At 41.3% G+C, this 27,463-nt stretch overlaps 1 long non-coding RNA gene across 1 annotated transcript in view; it reads left to right on the plus strand.

Annotated features, from left to right (window-relative positions):
• Window positions 1-3,167: 3,167 nt before the first annotated feature.
• Window positions 3,168-27,463, plus strand: part of LOC104975214 (uncharacterized) — a 299,872-nt gene continuing 275,576 nt past the window's right edge. The window contains exons 1-2 of the long non-coding RNA XR_001494441.3: window positions 3,168-3,351; window positions 9,556-9,686. This is a non-coding gene — a long non-coding RNA (uncharacterized lncRNA). The remainder of the gene's footprint in view (window positions 3,352-9,555; window positions 9,687-27,463) is intronic.

Below are 27,463 nucleotides of genomic sequence, written 5' to 3' on the forward strand. Positions count from 1 at the left end.
AGGTTATGAACAAGGCTGATTGACAATTTGGTCTTGACAGGGGCACCTGTGTTTTTAGTGACTTCTCTTTTTGCTTCCTCTTATACAACATGAACTTCCAACTGCAAATGAAAATAACATCTGATTCTACACAGCAGAGTCAAGTGGGAGATGATGGCTGTCGAACCAGATCACCATACATACCACGTTGTTCCTTAATTCCTTTTTTCAACTAGGACAGGCAGATGTCTCTGCGAAGTGAGGTGGAAAGTTATTTCCATATCAGAAAATGGCTTGGAAGAAGGTGCAGAGATAGGAATGGAAAACAGAAATACAAGTAAGCAAAAGGGGAATTTAAGATGAAACTCTGATACCTTCTTTCATGATTTTATGTAATTGACATTTCAGTAATGTGTGATAAAGATACCTCTATATAGAACATTTGTCATTTCTGACCCAAATCAACCAGGGTTTACTGTTGAGCAAGAGGAGAAATAGTTTATTCCCTTCCCAGATGGGAAGAGAAAAGAGAATAGGAGAAGTTACGGATTTTTAGAGCTCTTTAAGGAACATGGCATTTGAATCTCTCCCGGAATCAACATTTCTAAAAATATTTCAAGCTTTATGCTTAGCGTCTTTTGGTTTCCTATGTATTATATATATACATGCATTTTCTGCTTTATTTGTTTGTAACATCATGTGTGTCTGCTAAGTCGTTTCAGTAGCATCGGACTTTCTTAGATTCTATAGACTGTAGCCCACCAGGGTTTCCCAGGCAAGAATACTGGAGTGGGTTGCCATGCCCTCCTCCAGGGGTTCTTCCCAACCCAGGGATCAAACCCTCACCTCTTATATCTCCTGCATTGGCAGGTGGGTTATTTACCATTAGTGCCACCTGGGAAGCCCTTGTAATTCATGGTATTAGTCACTCAGTTGTGTTCAACTCTGCGACCCCATGGACTGTAGCCTGCCAGTCTCCTCTGTCCTTGGACTCCTCCAGGCAAGAATGCTCTAGTGGGTTGCCGTTCCCTTCTCCTATAATGTCATAAAGATAGGTAAATAGGTAGCCGTTTGTCTTTCCATGGGTCTGGAGTCAATGCAAATTTCTAGGTATCAGGAATGAAAGAGTTGGGTTATTTTGTCCTTTCTTGCTTATGTATGCTACACTGAGACATGTATACTTTGATAGCTTGAAGGGAAACTACATTAGCAAAAACATAATCTGGTGACTTAACATTGCACTTTTTTACAAGGGCAAATTAAGTAAAAACTTAGAGCAGGTAATACACAAACATAGGCATTCTCTCTCTACAGCTGGACTGGTTGGAGGTGGCTCAGAATAAAGGTGCAGAATGATTATTTAAGAGGTTTTGGCTATTTTGCATTTTGCTTCTGAGTTTCCTAAAATCCTGGCTTACCAATAATTTTTTATGATATTAGTTTGGAAATTAAAATCACCTACTTTTGTTTTCAAGCAGAACATCTGAAACATGTAGCATGGTATATTACAAATAATAGGTATCCCTGAAATGCTTGTTATATAAATGCCAAGCTGAACACCAAAATTTTGTAACGTCCCCTGATTCTGAACATGTTTATAAGCATACCATCTATTTTTAAATAATCATTAATTTTTTTCATGAAACTTCTTCACATATATTCCTCAAGGCATTGTTTTCCTTCTCTTATGCTAGGATATTGAGATTCACAAAGTTTGAGTGACTTACACATTTTAATTATTTTTCCATCATTCTACCATAAAAATATTTCAAAACATTTCTAATGTTCTTCATTTCTTCCTGAAGATTCAGGTTTCCATCAGCCTGAAGAGCTTCCTTTAGCACTTTTCATAGTGCAGGATACTGGAATAAATTTGTTTCTTTTGTCTGGAAATGTCTTCATTTTATTTCATTCTTGAAGGATATTTTCACTGAATCAAGAATTTTGAGTTTATACTTATTTTTATTTCAAAACTTTAAATGCATTGTTTGGTTTTCTGGTTTGTTTGTTTTTGTAATGAGAAGTCAACTACAATTTAAATCATTGTTCCCTATATGTGATGCTTTTCCTAGACTTTTTTCTGAATTGGTGGTTTTTAGCAGTATAATTATCAGTATAATTATGGTTTTATTTGTATTCATACTTCTTGGGGTTCACCAAGCTTCTTGAGCTTGTAAATTTATATCTTTCACTGAATTTGTGAAATTTTTGGCTCTTAACTTTTCAAATATATTTTCTGTTCCATTCTCTTTTTCCTTATTTTCTAGAATTTTGGTTACTTTATGTTTGGTAACTGTTATTTTGATATAGTCCCTTAGGTTTCTGTTCATTTTTTCCCTTATTCTTAAGAATAAAATATTCTTAAAATGCTTTTATTTTTCTTTTATTCTTATTCTTCTTTTAAAGTAGAGCAATTCTATTGATCTATCTCTGAATTCACTGACTCTTCCCTTTCTGTCACCTCTATTTTGTGTTAAGCCTGTCCAGTGAATTGTTTTTCAGATATTTTATTTTCCAGATTTAAAATTTTCAACTGGTTCTTTTTTTAAAAAAATAGTTTCTAGTTATATGTTTTCATTTAATAATCTCCTATCTTTTCATTTAATAAAAGCACATATTTCTTGATGTCATTGAGCATAGTTACAATAGTGGCTTTAAAGTTGTCTGAAAATTCCATCATCTGAGCCATCTCATGATTGTTTTCTTAGAATTATCTTTTCTCTTGAGAAGCGGTTACATTTTCCATATGTAGAGCACTGTTGGATTACCTGGTAGCTCAGACGGTAACGCATCTGCCTGCAGTGCAGGAGACCTGGGTTCACCCCCCGGGTTGGGAAGATCCCCTGGAGAAGGAAATGGCAACCCACTCCAGTACTCTTGCCTGGAAAATTCCATGGATGGAGGAGCCTGGTAGGCTACAGTCCATGGGGTCGCAAAGAGTCAGACATGACGGAGCAACTTCACTGGGTTCACTGTTGGATTATACTCTGAAGATTATGAATGATTTGTTGTGGATACTCTGAGTATTGTATATTTCCTTGATTAGAGTTGATATCCTTTGTTATAGTAGGCCATTAACTGTCCTAGAGCTGCAACTGCTATCATTTGGATGGCCATTTCAATTTCAGCTTAGTTGTTTTATCCTTGGCTGAGCTGCTTGGAGTCTGCCCACACACTTGTGGTTTAGTTGCCAGAGATGTGGGGAGGGTTACACCCAGAATTTAGAGTGCCCCATTTCTAGCTCTTTACTTCTCGAGATCCTGCCCTCCTCCTAGAAGCCATGAAAACAGGGAATTCACCCAGCATTGTTTCTTCAAGTGTTAACTTCCTTCCAGATTCTGCCTGCACTTGGCTGCTCTCCAGTGTCTTCAGGTAGCTGGGATTGTTTTGTTTTGTTTTGAATTAGAGTTTATAGTTGCTATCTGTGGGAGACTCAGTGTGTTAAGACCTTATTCGGCCATTTTAAGTTACTTTTGAGCCTTTGATTATAGCCACATACTAGCAGAACCAGAACTTGAAAAGTTAGCGCTCTTCCAGCGCTGAGCTGCCACACGGGTCAGTTATTCTTTAACTTGGTTGCTGTACACCAGTTCTCCTTAGGTGAATGAAACACTGAGAGGGTTTTATCTGTAAACCATAAAAATATATGTCAGTTTGGATCTGACTCCGGCGTTCAAGCTAAACATTCACCTTTTATGGACTTTCCTTAGAAGTCTAAATAGTTAAAAGCTTCTTCTGATACCATCATGTTAAAACAGAGCAAGATTAGTGACAACAAGAACCATTATCTTTTAATAACAAAGTTAATTCCAAGGTTACTATAATGGCTCATTTATTTCAAGTCATATTTGACAAGAAGAATTTGTCAGTCTAATGAAAGAACTGGGACAGTCTTGTAGACTTAGCTCTGATGGGATCTGAAAGATCTTAATGGATTCCAAACACGGGAACGGTGCACATAATCCTAGTTAAGTAACTTAAAAGCAGAAACATAATGAAAAACCTGTTGGATTTGTGTGTGTGTGTGTATTTAATATTCTATTAGTTTAGCTGTCTGAAGCATTTTTCACAGAGATATATTTTCATTTGACATGCTTTTCAAACGTAGTTTGGAGCATATTACACAGCTGATTTTAAGCCTACTAAAATGTTAGATATTTATTTATAGAGTTCCTAACATAGCCTAATAATATTGAGCAAATATCAGATGTATGTAAACACTGGGCAATATCAATCTAAATTGGAAAAAACTCCAATTTCATTGAAAATCACCACTGTATCAAAATATTTCTTATAATAAACAGGTTGTGCACTGTTTGGAATCATTTTGAAGTGGCTGTTACTTTTTTCCTTTCCCCCTCTTTCTTTGTATTTCTTTTTTTATTTTATTTTATTTAACTTTACAATATTGTATTGGTTTTGCCATATATCAAAAGAATCTGCCATAGGTATACATGTGTTCCCCATCCTGAACCCTCCTCCCTCCTCCCTCCCCATACCATCCCTCTGGGTCGTCCCAGTGCACCAGCCCCAAGCATCCAGTATCGTGCATTGAACCTGGACTGGCGACTTGTTTCATATATGATATTATACGTATTTCAATGCCATTCTCCCAAATCATCCCACCCTTTCCCTCTCCCACAGAGTCCAAAAGACTGTTCTATACATCAGTGTCTCTTTTGCTGTATTTCTGATATTATTTACTTGAGAGTTTCTTTGAACGGGTATCATTCTCTTCAAAACTGAAGATTATAGAAAAGTAAAGTGACATACCATTTCATGTCATTTAATTTCTGTAGTTTAAATTTGATGTTGATTAATTTGCTCATCAGTGACTGAATCTTTCTTTTGAATAACTTGAACTCAATCACTACTTTTTCTACTATTGTTTTTCTTTTTGATTCATTTTATTGTTATAGGTGTTTTTTTTATGAAAATGAAAGTTTAATCAAGGATGTTCATTAGCTGAAGGTTTGTGTAACTGAAATAGAATTTTCATTTTGAATGCATCTGTCCAAATTCAAGCTCACCTATCAGGTAGGAAATATATCAATATTTCCTGAGTTTATATTTTGACTTATTATCTAGTAGATGATAAAACAAGTCTCTGCTCCATTGAAAAACAGCTAAATCAGTTTTTTTTTGTTTGTTTGTTTCATTCTTAGGGTGATATTCAGACTCACTTATTTCAAAAGTTAAAATAATACTGTGCTTGGAAGTTTCAGTCAGTTAAACTGGTTGTTAGAATGTTATTCTCTAAGTGTAGAAATGATTTCTTTCTTCTTCCAGTAACTATGTGCCTTAAACATAGTAGGTGTTTAATCAGAATATGTTGACATGTCTAGTGAGATAGAAAAATCCTAAATAATAGTGTTCACTGGGGATATGTAATTTTCACTTGAGAATTTATTGAATTCATTTTCCTTAACTTTAAGCTTTCTGGTTTCAGAATAATTAAATATTGATGATCTTGCTATGACTAGTAATATTGCTCCTTTATTTTAAATATTTTTAAAATTTAGTATAAAAATGGAAGACTTAAAAAATGGTCTTATGTGTTTTTCCAGTAAAAGGGGTGGGGGGAAATCCTTGAAACTTTGTATAAACTAATAAAATCCTAATTCATAATGCTATTTGAAATAGAAACTATTAAAGTGAGGATATTGGCACAAAGTATGCATGCCATAAATGTCTATCATGTTGAACTTCGTGGCTTTGAATGCATTATTATTGTTGAGCTATCTTAGCTGCATCCTAGACATTGGTGAAACTGAAGGATGACAGTATTTAAGCTTTAAAGAAATTTGAGAGGAGTGGTGGGCTGCAAACTATAAAACTCTGGGTATAGAAGCTGTTTCCTCTCTGTGGATTTCAGCCTATTAACTTGTGTATTTTAGGGGAAATATTTACTTCATAATCTGTATATAAATGTATATACTTTTCATTGCTTGACACTTTCATATTTATAAGTCAATGAGAAATATCAGTATTTTCTCCCTATTCAACTATGTCTTCTTTCTTCTGTCTAAATAAGGGTGTAACTGGAAATTGACAGACTCTGGTGGGTGGCATTTGCATTATGGAGCAATGGAAATCTTAAGGCTGGTTAATTATATTTTCAGCCTACATCAGGCATTGCTCTCCTCTCTCTTCTTCCTTATTCTCATTCACTACCTTCTAGTTAGTTATGTGCAGGGAATTTTGAGCTTTTTGAAAGCAAGAGCTGAGCTTTATTCATCTCAATGCCAAGCACAGGACCTGATACAAATAATGATTACCATATAAGATAAATCACTATAGTTGTGCAAGAAACAAGACAGAAACAACAGTTGATAATGTTCATTGCCATTGACCACATGTGTGAACGCTATATAAGGTAATCATATTGGGGATCTTCCTTAGCAAGATTACGTAGGTCACTGGTGAGGAGGCAGACCCAGGACCCAGGGTTGGAAACCCCACACCAAATCCCACCAGTGTAAGCACTGTGCCATTCAAACTGCTCTCAGTGTATTAAAGTGGCCGTTTTCCTTACAGAAACCAACAAATGTAAACTAACACACATTACCCTTGAGACCTGCATTACTCAGCATGATTCAATGTATGAATTAAATTCTCCAGGTGTTTTCACAACTGAGATAAAGAAATGAAAACTCTCCTAGTGTTAATGAAGTATGATGAGAAAAGACATCTATAAACAATGGTCGGTCTGTCCACCTATTGTTTGCTCTGCTTAGAGTATCAAATCTGGTTGTGATTTGGGTAATTTGAATCTAAGACTCTTTGAGCCTTTTAGCTCTGTGTGTGGACTTTCAGCAGGGATGACTTTTTCAGAATTATGAAAAATCACATCACACTCAGCATTCTAGGACAAAAAGAGCAAGCTTATAAGGCAAGAATTAGTGCTTATCTTTATAATCTGCCGGCATTTTTTAAGCAAGACTAGCAAAGGTGTAAAGTAGGTCTAAAATTATTGACATTAACACCAATAAAATTGTAAAGTAGGCGCTAATAGTCTTTAAATAATATCAAAACTTTTGTAGAGAGGGCAGTTAACTGTTTCCTTAGCTCTGCCTTTAGATTTGGCCAGGAGTCCCCTTCTGGTTGACCTACCTTTGAAGTAGTAATTCTTCACTGAGATGGTCAGATGCACTGGTGGTAATCATTTCACTATCCTTGAAAATAATGTACACTAGGAAATGGAGTTTCCATAAGTAAGAATGTGTTGGTTCTCTTTAGAGAAGGAATTAGAGATGGGGATGATAAATGAACACCTCACCCCCCACACACAATAATAAGAGCATCTTAGAAGGGTAGAGGAAGGGAAAAATGATGCCCAGAATTAGAGAATTATGGAATTTCAGAGCTAGGAAATATCTCAGATATGGATTAGTATAAATATGGGCTCAGTTCAGTTCAGTTGCTCAGTCGTGTCCGACTCTTTGCAGCCCCGTGAACTGCAGCACGCCAGGCCTCCCTGTCCATCACCAACCCCTGGAGTTTACCCAACTCATGTCCATTGAGTCGGTAATGTCTTCTAACCATCTCATCCTCTATCGTCCCCTTTTCCTCCTGCCTTCAGTCTTTCCCAACATCAGGGTCTTTTCAAATGAGTCAGCTCTTCGCATCAGGTGGCCAAAGGATTGGAGTTTCAGCTTCAACATCAGTCCTTCCAATGAACACCCAGGACTGATTTCCTTTAGGATGGGCTGGTTGGATCTCCTTGCAGTCCAAGGGACTCTCAAGAGTCTTCTCCAACACCACAGTTCAAAAGCATCAATTCTTCAGCACTCAGCTTTCTTTATAGTCCAACTCTCACATCCGTATATGACTACTGGAAAAACCATAGACTTGACTAGATGGACCTTTGTTGACAAAGTAATGTCTCTGCTTTTTATTTTTTTTTTAACTTATTTATTTTAATTTATTTTAATTGTAATTTAATAATAATTTACAATATTGTAGTGGTTTTTGCCTTACATTCATATGAATCAGCCATGCTTCTTAATATGCTGTTTAGGTTGGTCATAACTTTCCTCCCAAGGAGTAAGCGTCTTTTAGTTTCATGGCTGCAGTCACCATCTGCAGTGATTTTGGAGCCCCCAAAAATAAAGTCTGACACTGTTTCCACTGTTTCCCCATCTATTTCCCATGAAGTGATGGGACCAGATGCCATGATCTTAGTTTTCTGAATGTTGAGCTTTAAGCCAACTTTTTCACTCTCCTCTTTCACTTTCATCAAGAGGCTCTTTAGTTCTTCTTCACTTTCTGCCATAAGGGTGGTGTCATCTGCATATCTGAGGTTATTTTTAAATATGGGTAGAAGAGTTGATAGACGTTCAAACATTCTGGTAATCAGAATCAATTCAACAGTCTAATTGGTTCACTATCAAGAATCTCAGAGCAGTATATTCTGGCCCTTCTAATAATGTTTGGAGTATGTTCTATAGATTTTGTGGTATATTTTTAGTTATATGAACACTGGGACAGTTCATAAAGTAAAAGAGCTCTGTCCCACCTTTAGTATATAGGGCAAAATATATATAGGGCAAACTCATCCCTAATTCTTCAGTAACCTTTGAATTTCAGAGTGGCTGATTGCTGCTGATGTCTTGATTTAGGCAATGAGAGACGACACTGGCACAGAAGAGGAACATGAAACAGTGAAGGGAGGTAGTAAGCCCAAGGTCTTAAAGATGGATTTCTAGGGAAGTCTCAGGAAAGTTTTCTAAACTGTCTACTTAAATGAAAACGAAATGAAAAAGCCACCTTTGTGAAGCATACATCACTATGCCAATCTTCTTATCTTTTTGTACTTCTTCTTGTTATGAATTCCTAATGATTCTTATCATGAATGGAGTTGGTCTTTCTGTATTCCTCATACCATTCATTTGATTGAACTCATCAGGAATTACAATATCAAGTTGAAGTCAAGCTTCCCAGGTGGCAGTAGTGGTAAAGAATCTGCCTGCCAATACAGGAGACGCAGGTCCAATCCCTGGGCTGGGAAGATCCTTTGGAACAGGAAATGGCAACCCACTATAGAATTCTTGCCTGGAAAATTCCATGGATAGAGAAGACTGGCAGGCTACCATCCATGGGGTTGCAAAAGAATCAGACATGACTGAGCACATGTAGGTGAATCTTCCCCTTTTTAAGTGCCTATTTTGAAGTCTATCTTACCCTGAGACCTGTGTGGCCACTTGAAATACAGGATTTTGTTCCATAGTGCTGGGGGTCATGCCCAGCACTTGGCAGGCAGCTCTAAATGGCCATGGTGCCATCATAAAATGTTACATGTTACATTACATCGTAACATCAGTTTAACTTTTTACAGTGTGGCTAATTCCAGAGAATGGATGGCATTTTGATATATGGACTTTAAGTCTTCTATGATCTTTGTGAGTGATTTTGCAAAGATTTTCCTCTGTGTCCCTGTAGACTGTATTCAGAGTACTAAATAGTTCAAGGTTTGACTTTCATGCTAGGAGTTGTCAGTAACCTGAGTATGCCTCAGGAAACTTTTTTTTCCCCATAAAAATAGTCTTCCGTTTTGTTTTTTTTTTTATCTTTCAGTTGAGGAAGATGGCAGCATGAATCAAAGACATGGACTAATAACTTGTAATGAGAGACGGATAAATGTGGAACCCCCAGGCATGTCTCTGCTCAGCGTTCCCATCAGGTGCAGTGGCCTGTTATGGATAAAGGTAAATTGAGTTCTTCTACTTGACCCAAACACTGATTCTGTGCCCTCACGTCCTGCCAAGGTAGTTGCATGGTTGCTATTTAGTATGAGTCACAGCCAAAGATGAATTCTGAGTGCTGTGTCTAAGTGGCAGGAAAAAAAAAACCTGGTCCTCCTCTGAAGGTCAAGTGCAGTTTTCCAATGTGTCAGCACAATAGGAACCCACACACTTAAGGCCAGGAGAGACCTTGAGGATCTACGGTTGTGACATGTGTATGGAGACTTGGCTTCATCTGTTGCCTGTTTGGATTGATCTAACCCTGGGACAGAAAAAAAATCCACTCAGTTTCTTCCCATTTTGGTCCCATTGTATTTGTACATTTCTTTCTTCCTTAAGAAGATCTCTCCCTGGCTAATGTAAGAGATGCTGACTGTACTGAGCGTGAATCTTTAATCCAAAGCAAAGCACTTCAATGGAAGAATGGCTCATTGGACTTCTGAATATCCTTTTGTACCGGTATTTCCTAAAATTACCTAATTCCTATGAAACCTTTCCCTACGAATCCTTGTTGGGCAGATGAAAGGCTTGTGGAAACACCCAGCATTGGTTTCACTCTTGCTTCCCTTATATAAATAGGATAGCCTTCCAATCTGTGGGGCTGACGTGCATGATATGGCATTACCTCTCCTAAACAGAGCAGGGTAGGGCTGGTGCTTAAAAAAAAAACTTTTTGTGCCAACTGACCACTAGGCAGCTGGACCAGGAGGCTTCCTGGCAGTACAACAGTCCTGAGGAGAAACATCAGGGTGGGGAAAATAACAGGAGGCCAGTTGTAACGTTAGAAATGCTCTTTTCAGCGTCTTTCTCATTTCTTCTAAGTCTGTGCATTTGATGTGGCAGCTCTCTATTTCTCAGACAAAGCTCAGTGAAGAAACTGTTCTCATTAATTGCTAATGGGCCAAATTGCGGTGCTCATTTAGAGAGATTCTGGTGACAGACAATTAAGTATCCACGTATTTGAAAGTGTTGGGAGAGAAAATGATGTCTTTACCTCACCAGGTTCATTTAAAAAGCTGCATTCGTGTTTTTTGTTTTTGTTTTTTTCCCTTTTCCAAAATTTGACTCATGTCAATGGGAAAATTCCAGAGAAACTGAAAAGAAAATCCCCCTCAATGCCAGACTTTCCTTGTCCTCGGCTTAGGTAAAGAGGGTACGGAGAAGCTCCAGGGAAGCCACAGTACTGAGTCCCTACGACTCTTTCTTTCTAGGCCTGCCTGTAGTCTCTGCTGAGCAGTCTCTTCAGAGTGGGCTATGTTTTTTAATTCTGGAATAAGTAATACTTTCTTCTGGCACTTCTTTTATGCATTAAAAATGAATGTCTACAAATGCTGGTGATTAGGGGATGTACTCCAGAACAGTACAGGAGTACTTTAACAATTGATGGAATCCTCAAAAATTCCAAATAAATAAAATGACTTGGCCAGGCAGAAGAGTGGTTGGGAATTTTAGATTGAAAGGGAATCCTTCTGTAATTTTTTTTTTTTTTTAGTAAAATATTGAATCTTTTTTTGAAGCAAATTATCACATCCCAATTTATCGTGTGTAAATCTGGAATGCCACATGGAGACCTGACTTTAACTGGAACGCGCCTTCACTAAGCTAGTTTGAAGCCAGTTCCTCCCCTTCCCTGGCTAGAAAGGAAACTCCATGAAAGCAAAGTCTTTGCTGTTCATAATTATGGAATCTTTGATGCTGCAGAGCTCAGATGCTTAGATACTCATTAATGTTTGTTGAGTCAATGGGACAAGTGAAGAGACAAACAAGGAGCTGGTATTCTAAAATGTGATTAGAGAGGAAAAATATCCCGAATTCACGGTTAGTACTAATATATAAAAGAGGCTTCTTTGGGATAAAATGAAAAGAAATTGGGGTCTAAACCCAAGAGTACTGTTTTTTACTGGGTATTAATTTTATGTCACTGCAATTTCTCCAGACCAGTGGAATCCTTTATATGTTTATGTCAGCCACAAACAGAATCTATCCAGAGGAGGGACCCATAGCTGTCTACCTGGGAACGTTGGATCATGAATTCTGATTGGCTTCCTTTCTCTGTGTCAGGACCTGGTTGTAAATTCATGCACAGAACACGGACTGTCAACGTGGACATTTACAGTACACGTTGTTCCATGCTATGACCTTCCCTCGTGAACACTGAAGCAGGAACTGATACGGGGAGGGGGTCATGGGGAACACCATTAAATGGAAACATGGGGCTGCCGTATCTCTTACTTACAGTGAAGCTGGAGACACTGGCGCCCATAACATGACTCCCTTGTTCATGTTACACTCAGGGAAAACCAGAGCCACATGTTTGAGTGGCACCTCCTGAGCTCCTGTTTCCAAATTCAAACTGGGCTGCCACGTGGTGTACACGATTTCAACGCAGGAGCAGATTTCACTGAAGCCACAGGGCATCTGAGTTACACGAGTACAAAATGAGAAACAGACGTGACTGCAGGTGCTTTCTGCCCTGCTCTTGTGTAACTAACTCAAAGGTGTCTTTGATTTAAATAAGAAATTTGGCAGAGAGCTTGTCCATAAAGCACTTTAATTGCATTGGTTTTTGGTAAAAGGGCTTCTCTCTCCTCCCACCTCACTCTCACCACACACATTCAAATACACATAAAACTCCTATTATAAAGAGTAGAATGACAGTGTTAAAAATAAAATTTAAATTAAAGGCCAACCTCAGTAACTTGTAAGTTTCCCATTCTCCCTGAAAATGGCCTTTGGTTTTCATCTTTGGATAGCCTGATTTTAAATAGGTAATACTTATCCAGTAAGTCATAATGGCTCTAAATCTATTGCATAAATAATATGGCTTGTAAATATATTAACAAATAAATATTTAACCAATAGATCAAAATGGCTTCAAAGAAGTCAGTCAACTCCAACGGGGACATAACACATTTTTAAAAATTGCCAAAATAAGAGTTTGTTCAGTAGACCATAACCAGTCACGGCTCAAAAGAGAGTATGCTACCTTTGTGCCTGGAAATGTTTCTAGTAAAGTTCTCAATTTCTAGACTAAATGTTGTGTGTAATTGAAGCAAAGCTGCCCTACTTATATCGCCCCATTTCCAAGGCTTAGCATTGAGAAGGTGCTCAAAAAATCTGAAATGATGAATAAGACTCCATTTGGAGTCTGGGTGAACTGAATACCATTCACAGCAAAGCAGCCTCTTTCGGCTGTCTATGGAAAGTAGGGAAAGTGTTTCACTTTTTAGATAGGCTTGTTGACCTTGGGCAAGACATTATATCTCTGACCTTCAGTAGCCTTATCTGCGCAGTGAGGGGCTAAACTAGATGATTTTAACCAGGTCCCCTTGGTTGTAATTTAGAGTGTGATTCTGTGGGAAGTTTGGGTTTTACTGTGTGCCTTAAGAGTTTTCTACAGAATATAGCAACTTCACTTTTTAATAACCTGAAGCTGCTACACCTGTGTGGAAATTATTATAGGCATTTTTTCTGACATAGATATCCTGAATTGGGATTGTTTAAATTTGGTTTCACAGGTTGTATACTGCACAACTCCAGGGGACACTATTCACATAGATTATAAAGCAAATGCCGCCCCCCCTTCAAGTTATGCAATGTTGTTTCTCTGCCTTAAATATACAATATATTTTCTTTCTAGCTAGGGAACAGATTCATGTTGTTAGATTTTTTTTTTTTTAACACCTATGTTTGTTGGAATTCTGCCAACTTCTTCCTTCAGACTTCTTTTCCGAGAAGAATTTTCTTCTGATTCTTTCCCAAGCCTTGATTAGAATGAAACTAACATTTACTTTAAAAGGAAATTATTCTCACTCTGATGGATTCTGCTCTAAAATTGAGGGAGAAAGGGTCTGGAATTGGGGCACCAAACTGTTTAGTTGTGCCTTTCTTGGCATGGTGTGTGCAGGGTGGGATGGCATCAGGCAGCAATAGAACATAGGTTTTTGGTAGCCTGGGCGCTGGTAGCTCTATATTTTGTTTGTTTCCTGTGTGGAAAAGAATCAGAAATAGATGGCTGTTTCTTGAAACTGTGCCCAGTGGTTTGGCTAATGGTCCTTTTCCATCTTGCATCGTGGAGGGAGTTTGGTCTTGAGTTGGGACTGATCACATCCCTGGGCAGGCTTTAGGCTTGGCAGCCTGAGGAAGGCACATGTGGAATGCTAGCTGACTGCCTTTCTGCTCCCGCTCGGCAAAGACACCAAGACTGCTGGGGTTTGCTTATACCAGTTGTCTCCCTCGTGGGGAGCAGAACTGGTCCCTTTAAAAAAACATTTTTGCTTAAAAATAACAAGTGGAAGCTGAGGTGCTTTTCAGCTAATGGGTAAAAACTAGCTCTTTCTTACTGAAGTCAAATTAATATTTAAAACCTGGATTCTGGGCTTCAAGACATTCCAGAAACTTCGTGGCGCTTTCGCCACCTGCTACTGGTGAGTTGCTTTGTACCTGTGTCCCCTCTAGATCGGGGCGTCACTGTGGGGCTGCACCACCAGCTCTGGGCACATAGCTTTAGGCTGTGCCGTGTGTGGGAGACGGCGCTACCTTCTGCCTGCCTGTCCAGACTGTGTAACTCAAATGATGAGATGATTTGATATTGACAGTTAGACCTGTCTTACCAGCCAGCCCATATGCATCAAATTCTAAGAAATGAGTAGCCCAGTGCTTAACTGTCCACATCATTAGAGCAATATTGAAGCTGAACCATGAGCCTGAAACCTCTTCAACAACAGAATTCTGACCAGTTATCTCTTCTGATGTTTCTATGTTGCCCCTGACAACATGTAGCAATAGCAATAGAATTATTTACTCCAGAAATAATACCTTTTATTGAGACCTTGCTTCAAGTGATCATGAATCCCTATCCAGACTGCAAGGTTTTAGATATAATTATCCCTGTTTTATAGGAGAAGACACTAACTCTCAAAAGGGAAGGCATTTACTCAAGACAGCATCAGATTTCAGGGCCAAGAGTAAAGCCTGGTTCTGTCCTTCAAGCCATGTTGTCATCCCTCCCTTCCTCCCAGTTAGGAATGCAAGGCTTCCTGCCATCTCCTCCTGTATTACTCTCCCTTCACGGCCCAGCTCATTCTCCTGTCTCAGGCCATCTTGTGGATATGCTGTTGGCTTCTTCCCATCACTCCCAGGATTCTTCCCATTTTCCCGCAAGTTTTCTTTCCTTGGCCACTTTCTGGTTATGTAATCTTGAGAAAGTTATTTAATTCTCTGGCCTAAAATTTCCTCATCTGTATAATGTTTACAAAATTATAGACAGCTCCAAAACATGAACTGGTTTGATTGGATTTTGTTTTGGGAATATCAATTAAAACCTACAAAGAATTGTCTAGCTAACCTAAAGAACTGAAGTGAAAAAGTCGTGAGCAAGGATAATAGCAAGATTTTGGATCTAAGTAACTCTGGAAGAGTGGTGCAGTATATTGGGAGGAGGGAGGCTTGGGGTAGGGGGAGAGGATGGGGAGAGGTTTGGGGTAGAAAAGCAACAGTCCAGTGGGGACATCTGGGCTGAGAGTTATTAATATGTGCTGTCACTTAACTCATGGAACTTGTGGACTTTTCTAAAGACCGAATGTGGGATAAGGAACAGAGGAGGGCTGAGGGCAGAGTTCTGGGTGCTTGGGCTAACCTCAGACTGGTGACTTCGTTTTTCTGGATTTTAGTTTCCTCTTAAAATGGAAGACATGGACTAGATTTCTAAGCAGCCCTCTCACCTTAACATTCTTAAGTTCTATAAATGACACAATAGCAAATGCACACGTCATCTGAATCTAAACCTGAAATTGTCTACTGTCAAAGTCAAAGACATTCAGCAATGGCTTCCCTGACGGAGCGGCAGCCGGCAATGAGGTCAGGCGTGCTCGGCTGTGAGAAGCTGATTATGTCCTTTGTTCAGGAAGTGGCATTTCAAGAAAGGATTGACTTTGCTTATGAAAACTTCCTGGTTTTGTGCCGAAACAGAAGATCGAGGAGGAAATGGTACCAGGGAGCAAAGGCTGCAGAAGAGTGGGAGACCCTTCCCGTTTGTTAACTTGGGGCCTGGATTGCCTAATTATTTGAAAATGAGTGATGTTTCATCAAAAGTGTCTTCTCAGTAAGAACAGCCCATCCCTGACCAGAGCTCCTTTTATTCTTCCCAGTAAGAACTGCCCATCCCTAATCAGAGCTCGTGTTATTGCTCTGCTTCCTTGACCTGTGTTAAAGCCTAGGGAATTCACAACAGATGGGTTCCTGCTATGAGGGGAAGGTTGCTGATAGGACGGATCAGCAACGTCTGATACATGTTTCCTTGCCTCCCCACAGGGTGGGCTCAAGCCCTCACTTTGCTCTCTACTAGGGCTCGTGCAGAGGGACTTAGCTGGACGAGAGCATAACTCGTGGGCTGGGGAGGAGGTTAAGAGGAGCAATTAACCTTGGGACTTGTGTGAAAACCAGTGACACTAGGCCCTGACACTCCACTATTCCTCAAGTTGCCCAGAGCACTTATAAACATGGGGTATTTATTCATGCCTCCAAATTTTCCCTGCCAGACAGCCCAGTGTCCGCCTTTCCTCCTACCTCTGTGGCCGGGGAAGCCCATGGAATCACAGAGGAATGCTACCACCAGTCCCACCACACACTGGTCACCAGTTAAAGGATGGGTAAATCTCCATGCAAGTGTTGCCATCCACCTTGCTCAGTGTTTCCCAGTTTAAGGGAAATAGTCCCAGCTACCTAGGAGACACAGTGTGACTTTGTAGGTAGGCTAAAAGCATTTATGGAGAAGGCAGTGGCACCCCACTCCAGTACTCTTGCCTGGAGAATCCATGGACAGAGGAGCCTGGTAGGCTGCAGTCCATGGGGTCGCTAAGAGTCGGACACGACTGAGCGACTTCACTTTCACTTTTCACTTTCATGCATTGGAGGAGGAAATGGCAACCCACTCCAGTGTTCTTGCCTGGAGGATCCCAGGGACAGGGGAGCCTGGTAGGCTGCCATCTCTGGGGTCGCAGAGTCGGACATGACTGAAGCGACTTAGCAGTAGCAGCAGCAGCAGTAGCAGCAGCAAAAGCATTTATGAGCTACAAAAAATGTTCAGTTGTCACCCAAATTTTCCACCCTAGCTAAGACTTACTGGCATTGCTGGCATGGCTAGGCAGGAGTCACATGGTAGGTGACTTAGTGTTGGCATAAAGATGAGATGAAGACTGTAAAGCACCTTTTTTAAGATTCACATGCCCTCTGTTTCAATGTAGTATAGTCCCCTGATCCTCTTACCAAAAAAGCCTGAGACTTCTGACTAATTAGGTCAGACTCTCTGGAGATGGGACTCGGGTGCTCATGGCCTTTAAAAACTTACTCAGTTGATTCTACTCTGCCACCCAGGCTAAACACCGTAGGTGGAGAAGAAAGGACGTGGGTTCTGCACTTGTTGTAGATGTGTTAGTCAACTTCTCTGAACTCTGATATCCTCCTAAACTGAAGATGGTAATACTTACCTCATGAGGTTGTTGGGAAGATCAAGGGAAATTAAGTTGAATGAGATATCTTATAGCAGGTCTTTAGGGTTTACTCAAAAAATATTACCACCCTGCTCTCGTTTACCTCAGCTGCTGTGGAAACAGTTGCCATCTATTGTGTAAGTGGGAGAGAGTTTACTTCTTTTTTAAAAAAAATTGAGGTAAAGTTGACTTATTACATTATATTAGCGTCAGGTGCACCAAATCATGATTCACCGTCAGTGAACTGTGCCCAAATATAAGATTAAAAAACTAAAAAAAAATTGTATACATTGTGAAACAATCACCACAAGTCTAAAGAGTTTTCTATGTGATAGAAATTCTTTTCTGTATTTCACTGGGGCTTCCTGGGTGGTGCAGGAGTAAAGAATCTGCCTGTCAATGTAAGATGAACAAGAGATGTGAGTTTGATCCCTGGGTTGGGAGGATCCCCTGGAGGAGGAAATGGCAATCCACTCTGGTATTCTTGCCTAGGGAATCCCATGAACAGAGGAGCCTGGTGGGCTACAGTCCATGGGGTCGCAAAAGAGGTGGACATGACTGAGTATACACATATCTCATTGCTAATTTAAAACCTAAAACATGAAAGGACCGAAAGCTCTTGCTTTGGGTTTTATTGAAATAAGTCAGTAGAGCCAAATGAATGGTTGGTGTTGTCAGGAAGCCTCAGGTTCAGCCTCCATAAAGGCAGCTTCTTTATTTCCACCTGATTCTGAACTGTTTATTTCATCTAGTGGGAGCCAGGATGCCAGCCCACAGCAGAAGGGCAGTGCTCTCAATTAGATGGGCAGGGCCCTCTGCTTCGCTGCCTCCCAGGGGGCTCTCTGGGGACAGTGGTCCAGGGTGGGCGAAGGGAAAATGGTGGCCCTTGTTCTCTCAGAAGCTGAACTCTAGCCCTGGGGAAGTGTCATCTGACTCCAGCCTTATGTTTCTTCTGCTCCATTCCATCCTGTCCCTCAATTACCGTGGTGCTGGCACCTTTCCATTCCTGGTCAGAGGAAACCTGTCTGGACGCCTATGCCCTAAGTAGCTTACTTGTCTCTGCTTGGTAGCAAGACTCTGCCTAGCCAGAAAGAAAGCAGGGCCAGTAAATGGCATTTCCACAAAACCTACTACCTTCCATTCAAAGGCCCATGGCCTCTTAGTCTTCGTGTAGGGGAATAACAGCCCAGCTTCCCTTGGCTGTCTGGGCAGATGAACAGGCTCCGGGCCCCCCTCAGTCCCATCTGGGGTGAAAGGTCAATGTGGCAGTCGGGGCTGCGGCTGCCGTGCCCTGCCACCTCCCTCACTAGCCCGGGGGTTAGATTGCATCTCCACCTCACTCCTCACAGAGGTGAGCAGCACACAGAGAAAACGAGAGCCTGTCTTGGGTGTGTTAGTGAGTTCTGTGTTCCATGGGTTATCCCAGCACCATTTTCTTCTCAGCCTGCTATGGAGGGCCCCACCTCTTCCCCACACTGGATGTCGTTTTGGGCAGGTGACTCCATGTGGGGGGAGACATCGTACCCTCATGTTTTGACCTGGAGCCCCTTGAGCTTGCTGTGGGTTCCATGATCATGCCCTGATTTGCATGACACAGCTATAGTCAAGCTCCTCAGCTGCGGTTTTTATCACTGGTCCTTCTATCTACCAAGTACAGCACTGAGGCAATTCATCTCTCTGTTCCTTCAGCCCTCCATCCTTCCCTCCATCCATCCTTCCATCCATCCAGCATTTATTCTTTATCTGCACTGTGCCTGGCACTGTGGAAGATGCTGAACGTCCATGGATGAAGAACACACAGCACTTCTGTCAAGAATCTCAGGGTTAGTGAATGTAATTGATAATGAACAGGTGTTGGTTGGTTAGTGTAAGATCATCTGGTGAGACAAGAATGAAACAGGAACAGGCTGAGATTCTGAATTTTACAGCAGGAACCCTGGGTAGAGCAGTTGGAAAAGGTGCATCTCTAAGGACTTTCCTGAGTTAATTGACACTCATGCGCAGTTGGCTCACCTTAGGGACTATCTGCTTTGAAAGGGGCCCAGTGAGAACTGGGGGCTGGGGGGCTGGGGCCTGGCGGCATCTCCTGGATACAAAACTACTCTTGTCCACTCCTCTTCCCACCCCAATAAGAAGGTTGGGGAGTAACAGTAGAGGGCTATTCTCCTCTGTCTCACTACCCCAAGCTACCCTTTCAGGGAAAAAAATCTGGAGACCCATCCATCCCATTTTATTATTTTGGAAGGAGAGAAGCTACAAGTGTGGTGATGATGGCGGAGGCTGCTTTCATGGTTATATTTAGAGATCAACTCCTACATTCAAATGGAATCCTGAGCCGGCTTTCAGGTGGGCGGAACAGTTGCTTGACTGGGCAATCTTCTTTGGATATTGGAAACAGCTACCTAAACCTTGGTCGAGGACGATCTTCGGTTTGTTAGCAGGAGGAAAGGTGAGAAAGTATACTTCGTGAAGTTAAATGAGCCCCTTGCCTCCCCTCCAACTGGAGCAGATTAAAATTTGTGGCCCCTTGGCATTTCCTGAATAAATAGAATATTTTTTTTTCTCCCCAAATGACAGGGCTCTGGTTCTGATGTGAGGCAGTAAGATTTGAAAATACAGACAGAGCTAAAATCCATTTTGATTGAAGCTAAATGTGATTGAATCCTGTTTACAATGACCTTAGATAATTTTGCTTCATTATCCAGTGTATTATGTTTGCACTGGGGATTCTGAAAATAAGTTACTTTCTCAAGATATGCCTGAGATGCCACTTTTAATGCTGGTTTGGGCTAGTTCCATTTCTCATGAAAGTGGAAATATGGAATGAGGATGGGTATGAGATGAGAGGCAAAGAAAGATGGGAGTCTGCACTTCCATTTCCTTTGCAGGGAGCTCCAGAATAACCCAAGTCCCTTGTCCCTTCTACTGTTACCTGGGACCATCTTCCGCTTTGGCCAAAACACCCTCAGCTCGTATAACCCCGTTGCCCATCTGCCTCATTAACGCCTTTGTTGGTCAGCACCATGCAGAAAAGTTGAATAACATGTTACTCACATGTGGTGCTCTTCTGGTCCTTGGCAGAGTTTCCGGGAGAACAGAGAGAGAGGGGAATGCTTCTTCAGACTCACCATCTCATTTATCTAATAGCCCAGCCAGGGATATTGCAGCCCAGTACTTCTTTATTGAAGTCATCCTTGGGAGGGTTTCTGGTTCAGATCAGATCAGATCAGTCGCTCAGTCGTGTCCGACTCTTTGCGACCCCATGAATCGCAGCACGCCAGGCTTCCCTGTCCATCACCAACTCCCGGAGTTCACTCAGACTCAAGTCTGTTGAGTCAGTGATGCCATCCGGCCATCTCACCCTCTGTCGTCCCCTTCTCCTCCTGCCCCCAATCCCTCCCAGCATCAGAGTCTTTTCCAATGAGTCAACTCTTTGCATGAGGTGGCCAAAGTATTGGAGTTGCAGCTTTGGCATCATTCCTTCCAAAGAAATCCCAGGGCTGATCTCTTTCAGAATGGACTGGTTGGATCTCTTTGCAGTCCAAGGGACTCTCAAGAGTCTTCTCCAACACCACAGTTCAAAAGCATCAATTCTTCGGCACTCAGCTTTCTTCACAGTCCAACTCTCACATCCATACATGACCACTGGAAAAACCATAGCCTTGACTAAATGGACCTTTGTTGGCAAAGTAATGTCTCTGCTTTTCAATATGCTATCTAGGTTGGTCATAACTTTCCTTCCAAGGAGTAAGCGTCTTTTAATTTCATGGCTGCAGTCACCATCTACAGTGATTTTGGAGCCCCCCCAAATAAAGTCTGACACTGTTTCCACTGTTTCCCCATCTATTTCCCTGTAAGAGCCCCTAATATCCTCTCCATTCCAGTAAGCTGAATTTGGACTATAGATACCAAGAACCAAAGAGAACATGAAAGCCAAATGATTCTGGCTCATTGCTGGCTACAAATGCCTTGCCTCTCCTCCTGTCTATTACTCCCTGCTTAGTTTCCCATCAATTTTGTCAGAATTCATCTGCTGTTCTGTGAAGGAGCTAATACCGCCATTGCTTCCACTTTGAATTATTTATTCATTAAACATTGAATTCAGTGCTATCTCTGTGTTGGATACAAAGATGGCGGACCTGGTTCTGTTTTCAAGAAGCCTCCAAGCTCGTGGGAATACAGATGTACAGAACTGGTCTATCTTACAAGGGCTGGGTTGGATGCACACATTTTGTGGGAACCTGGAGTAAAGGAACTATGATCTGCCGACGAGAGCTAAGGAAGTTTCTCTGTGGAAATGTCCTGGAGGATTGAGGGATAATTAGGGATTCTCTAGGAAGATAAGAATAGAGACAGCATTCTAGCAGAAGAAATAACATATATGAAGTTTCAGTGCCATGACAGAGGATGGTAGTTACTGGGACTGGTGAATAGCCCCATGTGGCTGGAGCCTCATTGCCCTGGGAGAAATGGCAAATAGGATTTCCCCCTTAGTCCCAAGAAGAGCCCCACTGGCTTATGTAGGAAGATCTATTTGCTCCCATGGGTGATGGGAAGCTACTGAGGAATTTCAAAGAGGAGTGCCATGGGTTTGATTTTGATGTGCTCTCAACAATGGGACATAGACTGATGGGAGAACTTAAATGCCACCGATTTAAAGCAACTTGAATACTTTCCTGTTCTGGAAAAGTACCTGGAAATAATCTACATCACAGAGGGTTTGATCATTTTCTTCTAATGAAATGGACTAGGATTTGGGGTTGATGCTCTCCTCTCCCTCACTCCCATTATGTTTTTAATGATGATCATGCTCTCTGGAGAGCTTTTCAAGCCAGTACCCAATAAACTAAAGAGAGCTAGAACCAACCCCAAAGACTGAATCATCTCCCATGTCAAAAGGAACCAAACACAAGATCTCTTCAAATATTTAATCAGTTTGGAGACCTCTCTGCCTTCCAACCCAGTTGGGTAAACATTCAAAAGAAAGCATGATGAAGGGGTCTTCAAAGAAAACACTGGACTAAAATGGAGAGGAGACTGGATTTAGGAAGACAGAATATAACATGTGCCTTATGACCTTTTGAAGGCATTCTACCATGGATTAAAAATAATCATCATCATCAAAATGAACAAGAAAGGATTAAACAGTTATACAAATTTAAGGACAACTAAAACTTTTCTTATGGCTGAAAATACCAGACATGGTTTTGAAATAGACTCTTTAAAAACCTTTAGATCATTCTGTGGTTTCTTTCTATAGCCTTCTGTACATGCAAGAAGCAAGCTAGCTACATGTAGCATCCCCAGGAGGTTTGTGGGGCCTTGGCAAAAAAGCAATCAGTGAGAGATAGAAGGCCTGGAGGAGGTGAGAGGAAGTGGTTCAGTTTTTGAACGTGGACTCAGACCCCGCAAACCTAATCTATTTTCCTGAGAACTATGGAAATAAACTAAAGGCCTTGGGGAAAAAAAAAAAGTCTAAACATATTTTTAGAATAAGTAATACATGCATATAGCAAAATATCCAAAAGTTATGACAGGGTGAAAGGTTAAGTATGCTACTTTTTCCTTCCGCTAACACTTTCAGTGCTTCCCTTTCTCTCCATCCCTGTTCCCCACCCCAAACAACCCCTGAGACGAGTCTCTTAGCACTTTGTAAAGGCAAATAATTTATTTCTTCCATCCTTTATGGGAAACGGATTTCATTGACAAGACCTCAATGTGTGAAGTCTGGGAACTAGGTGTGCGGTATAATTGAACTATGGTATTTCTCAGGCTGTAGTGAATTTATAGATTTTCTGTGTTAGAGAGGTCATTAATAGATACTTATTTTGAGAAGCCTTCCCTAATTTCCCTCAGGAGAGCTTTATCCACTTTGGGAGGCTAAGCCCTTGTATTTACTTAAAAAAACAATAATTATTTATTTTTGGCTGTGCTGGGTCTTTGTTGCTATTCGGGCTTGTCTCTGGTTGCCTGCAGGCTTCTCATTGAGATGGCTTCTCTTGCTGTGGAGCACAGGCTCTAGGGTGTGCGGGCTCAGTGGTTGTGGCTCCCAGTTATCGAACACAGGCTCAGTAGTTGTGGCACACGGGCTTAGTTGCTCTGTGGCACGTGGGATCTTCCTGGACCAGGGATCAAACCCATGTCTCTTGCATTGCAGGCAGATTCCTTACCACTGAGCCAGCAGGAAAGCCCTGTATTTACATCTTAAGACGTATTTTCCTTTTTAATGTTAAACATAGCTTTGATTTCTTGATTATACAGTCATATTTCATATTAGGAAATGTAGATAAGCCATGCTATACCACCACCACCCAGAGACAGACACTGAAACATTGCTATATATATATATGTCTAGAAGTTTCTTACATGTTTGTATATACATTTTTAAACACAATCTTTTAAAAAGTGATATCACACTATAACAGTGTTTTGACTTATTCTACCCTCGTACGTACACTGAGTATCTTTCCATTTCAGTAAATCATTTCAACGCTTATACTAGAGCAACCTGGCCACTGCTGTAAATAGACCTTATCATGATGCATGCAGCAGAAGTGTAAGTCTTGCTCTTGTACCAGTCCTGAACATGAATAGACCATCAGTTCAGTTTAGTTGCTCAGTTGTGTCTGGTTCTTTGCAACCCCATGGACTGCAGCACACCAGGCTTCCCTGTCCATCACCAAATTCCCGAGCTTGCTCAAACTCATGTCCATTGGGTCAGTGATGCCATCCAACTATCTCATTCTCTGTCGTCCCCTTCTTCTTCTGCCTTCAATCTTTCCCAGCATCAGTCTTTTCCAATGAGCCAGTTCTTCGCATCAGGTGGCCAAAGTATTAGAGCTTCAGCTTCAACATCAGTCCTTCCAATGAATATTTAGGATTGACTGATTTGACCTCCTTGCAGTCCAAGGGACTCTCAAGAGTCTTCTCCAACACCACAGTTCAAAAGCACCAATTCTTCAACGCTCAGCTTTCTTTATGGTCCAACTCTCACATCCGTACATGACTACTGGAAAAACAATAGCTTTGACTAAATGGACCTTTGTTGGCCAAGTAATGTCTCTGCTTTTTAATATGCTGTCTAGGTTAATCATAGCTTTTCTTCCAATAAGCAAATGTCTTTTAATTTCATGGCTGCAGTCTGCATCTGCCCTCTATCATCTGCCATGATTTTGGAGTCCAAGAAAACGGTCTGTTGCTATTTCCATTGTTTCTGCATTTATTTGCCATGAAGTGATGGGGCCAGATGCCATGATCTTTGTTTTTTGAATGTTGGGTTTTAAGCCAGTTTTTCACTCTCCTCTTTCACTTTCATCAAGAGGTTCTTCAGTTCCTCTTCGCTTTCTGCCATAAGGGTGGTGTCATCCGCATATCTGAGGTTATTGATATTTCTCCCAGCAATCCTGATTCCAGCTTGTACTTCATCCAGCCTGGTATTCTGCATGATGTACTCTGCATATAAGTTAAATAAGCAGGGTGACAATATACAGCCTTGACCTACTCCATTCCCAATATGGAACCAGTCCATTGTTCTATGTCTGGTTTAACTGTTGCTTCTTGACCTGCATACAGATCTCTCAGGAGGCAGGTAGGGTGGTCTGGTATTCCCATCTCTTTAAGAATTTTCCACAGTTTGTTGTGATCCACACAGTCAAAGGCTTTAGCATAGTCAATAAAGCAGAAGTAGATGTTTTTCTGGAATTCTCTTGCTTTTTCTATGATCCAGTGGATGTTGGCAATTTGATCTCTGGTTCCTCTGCCTTTTCTAAATCCAATGTGAACATCTGGAAGTTCTCAATTCATGTACTGTTGTAGCCTTGCTTGGAGAATTTTGAGCATTACTTTACTGGTGTGTGAGATGAGTGCAATTGTGCAGTAGTTTGAACCTTCTTTGGCATTGCCTTTCTTTGGGATTGGAATGAAAACTGACCTTTTCCAGTCCTGTGGTCACTGCTGAGTTTTCCAAATTTGCTGGCATATTGAGTACAGCACTTTCATAGCATCATCTTTTAGGATATGAAATAGCTCAATGGAATTCCATCACCTCCACTAGCTTTGTTCATAGTGATGCTTCCTAAGGCCCACTTGACTTCACATTCCAGGATGTCTGGCTCTAGGTGAATGATCACACCATTGTGGTTATCTGGGTCATGAAGATCTTTTTTGTATAGTTCTTCTGTGTATTCTTGCCACCTCTTCTTAATATCTTTTGCTTCTGTTAGGTCTATACTGTTTTTGTTCTTTATTGTGCCCATCTTGGCATGAAAATTTCCCTTGGTATCTCTAATTTTCTTGAGGAGATCTCTGGTCTTTCCTCTTGTTTTCCTCTATTTCTTTGTACTGATCACTGAGGAAGGTTTTCTTATCTCTCCTTGCTATTCTTTGAAACTCCGAATTCAGATGGGTTTATCTTTCCTTGTTTCCTTTGCCTTTACTTCTTTCCTTTACTCAGCTATGTGTAAGTCCTCTTCAGACAATCAATTTGGCTTTTTGCATTTCTTTTTCTTGGGGATGGTCTTGATCACCGCCTCCTGTGCAGTGTCACGAACATCTGTCCATAATTCTTCAGGCACTCTGAACAGTATGAATAGACCATAGGGGCAGCTTTCTTCCAAGTGAGCAACCAGGAACTCAGGGTGTCTGAGGCTCTGCCACCTTTAACAGTTGACTTCAAGGGTTTAGAGATCTTGCCATTCCAACCAGCCAGGAGGTTAAAGACTAGTTGTCTCTGTCACATACTTATTAATATAGCTCGTCTGTGGTCTTGCCAATGCCTGAAAAGCTGAATCCATGTCTGATTCATCCCCACAACACTTTTTACAATAATTGATAAATACCTATCTCTGCTCTGTAGATATTTGCTGAATGAATGAATAGAGTCTACTTAATTCTATTGTTCAGGATTAATGAGAATCTATTACTTTTATTAAGGTGTAAACAAGAGACTTCCTGGTGGTTCAGTGGTAAAGAATCTACCTGTCAGTAAAGGAGATGGCAAGAGACTCGGGTTTGATCCCCAAGTCAGGAAGATCCCTTGGGGGAAGAAACAGTAAACCACTCCAGTATTCTTACCTGGGAAATCCCATGGACAGAGGAGCCTGGTGGGCTACAGTCCATGGGGTCACAAAGAGTTGGACATGACTTAGTGACTAAATAACAAAAACAGCAAACAAGAGACACCTCTCAGATCATGAAGGAAATGTGGTGTAGAAACTTAGAATCTGAGAAGGAAAAATTTTTCTTTGGGAAAAAGACAGGGTCCTTAGTCTGGACTAGGAATACAGGTGAAGGCGATGTAAACTTCTCAGAAGCTAAGGAGGATTCTGAACAGAAATGTTCTGTTGCATTGTGAGGGAACTCCATGATTTCTTTCCAAAGCTGGATAAGGCAGATCTCTCTAACCTTTATGAGTCTGAACTGTAGTTCTTGATGCTTATGTAGTCTGTGTCTTCATGACATGCTTACATTTATAGAAAAGAGGTTTTTATGGTGGTTTTTTTGAGAAGACAGGTCTGAAGGTGCTGTGTTGAGGGCTCACTCTGAGAAATAGGAAAAGCCCTGCTGTGGAGAAAATGCCACAGACCCCCAAGGGACTGGGAGTGGGACTCCGGGGTGGCACCCAGAGAGCTAGTGGTGAGGACAGTGGGTATCCTGGCATTGCTGGGAAATGGCAGGATCAAGACCTTCATGATAAAACAAATGTCCATTTTCTTACCCGTTATTAGGTGGTGCTGATAGGGATTCTCGGCAGGAGAGGCCGTGCCAGTTCTCCAGTGTGCCTTCTGCCCAGGAGAGCCTGGGAGGTCTGGACTGTTGGTCCCCTTCTGCCAACCCCCTAAGCATAGTGACTGGTGCCAAGGCAGCTGGCGAAGGAGGCTGACGCCAGGCCAGAACTCCCGTCTCACTCCAAGCCAGGGTTTGACTGTACTGTCAAGAGCCAGTGAGAAGCTGGGTCCATGAGCTCCCCATTCTGACTTGGCCTGCCCTGCTCTCCACCTTCATTGTGGTGTATCATTAGGGAATAGTTGATTTCTCACTGTGAAATCTGATCCCCACTATATGCCTACTCTTGGGAACTACCTACAGATTTGGGGCTTGCTTTTTTCTTCTCTGTAAGAGGGTAGAAGGCAGGATGTCCATGCATCGAGTCTCATGGCCAATGGTTGTGCTGTTACGGAGCCAAGCACCCACTGACTCTTCCACAGTTGGCCTGGTTTGGGAGTGGACTGAGGGCTTCTGGGCATCCTGAAC

The sequence above is a fragment of the Bos taurus genome, chromosome 20 (genome assembly GCF_002263795.3).
Source record: "Bos taurus isolate L1 Dominette 01449 registration number 42190680 breed Hereford chromosome 20, ARS-UCD2.0, whole genome shotgun sequence".
Classification (NCBI taxonomy): Eukaryota; Metazoa; Chordata; class Mammalia; order Artiodactyla; family Bovidae; genus Bos; species Bos taurus.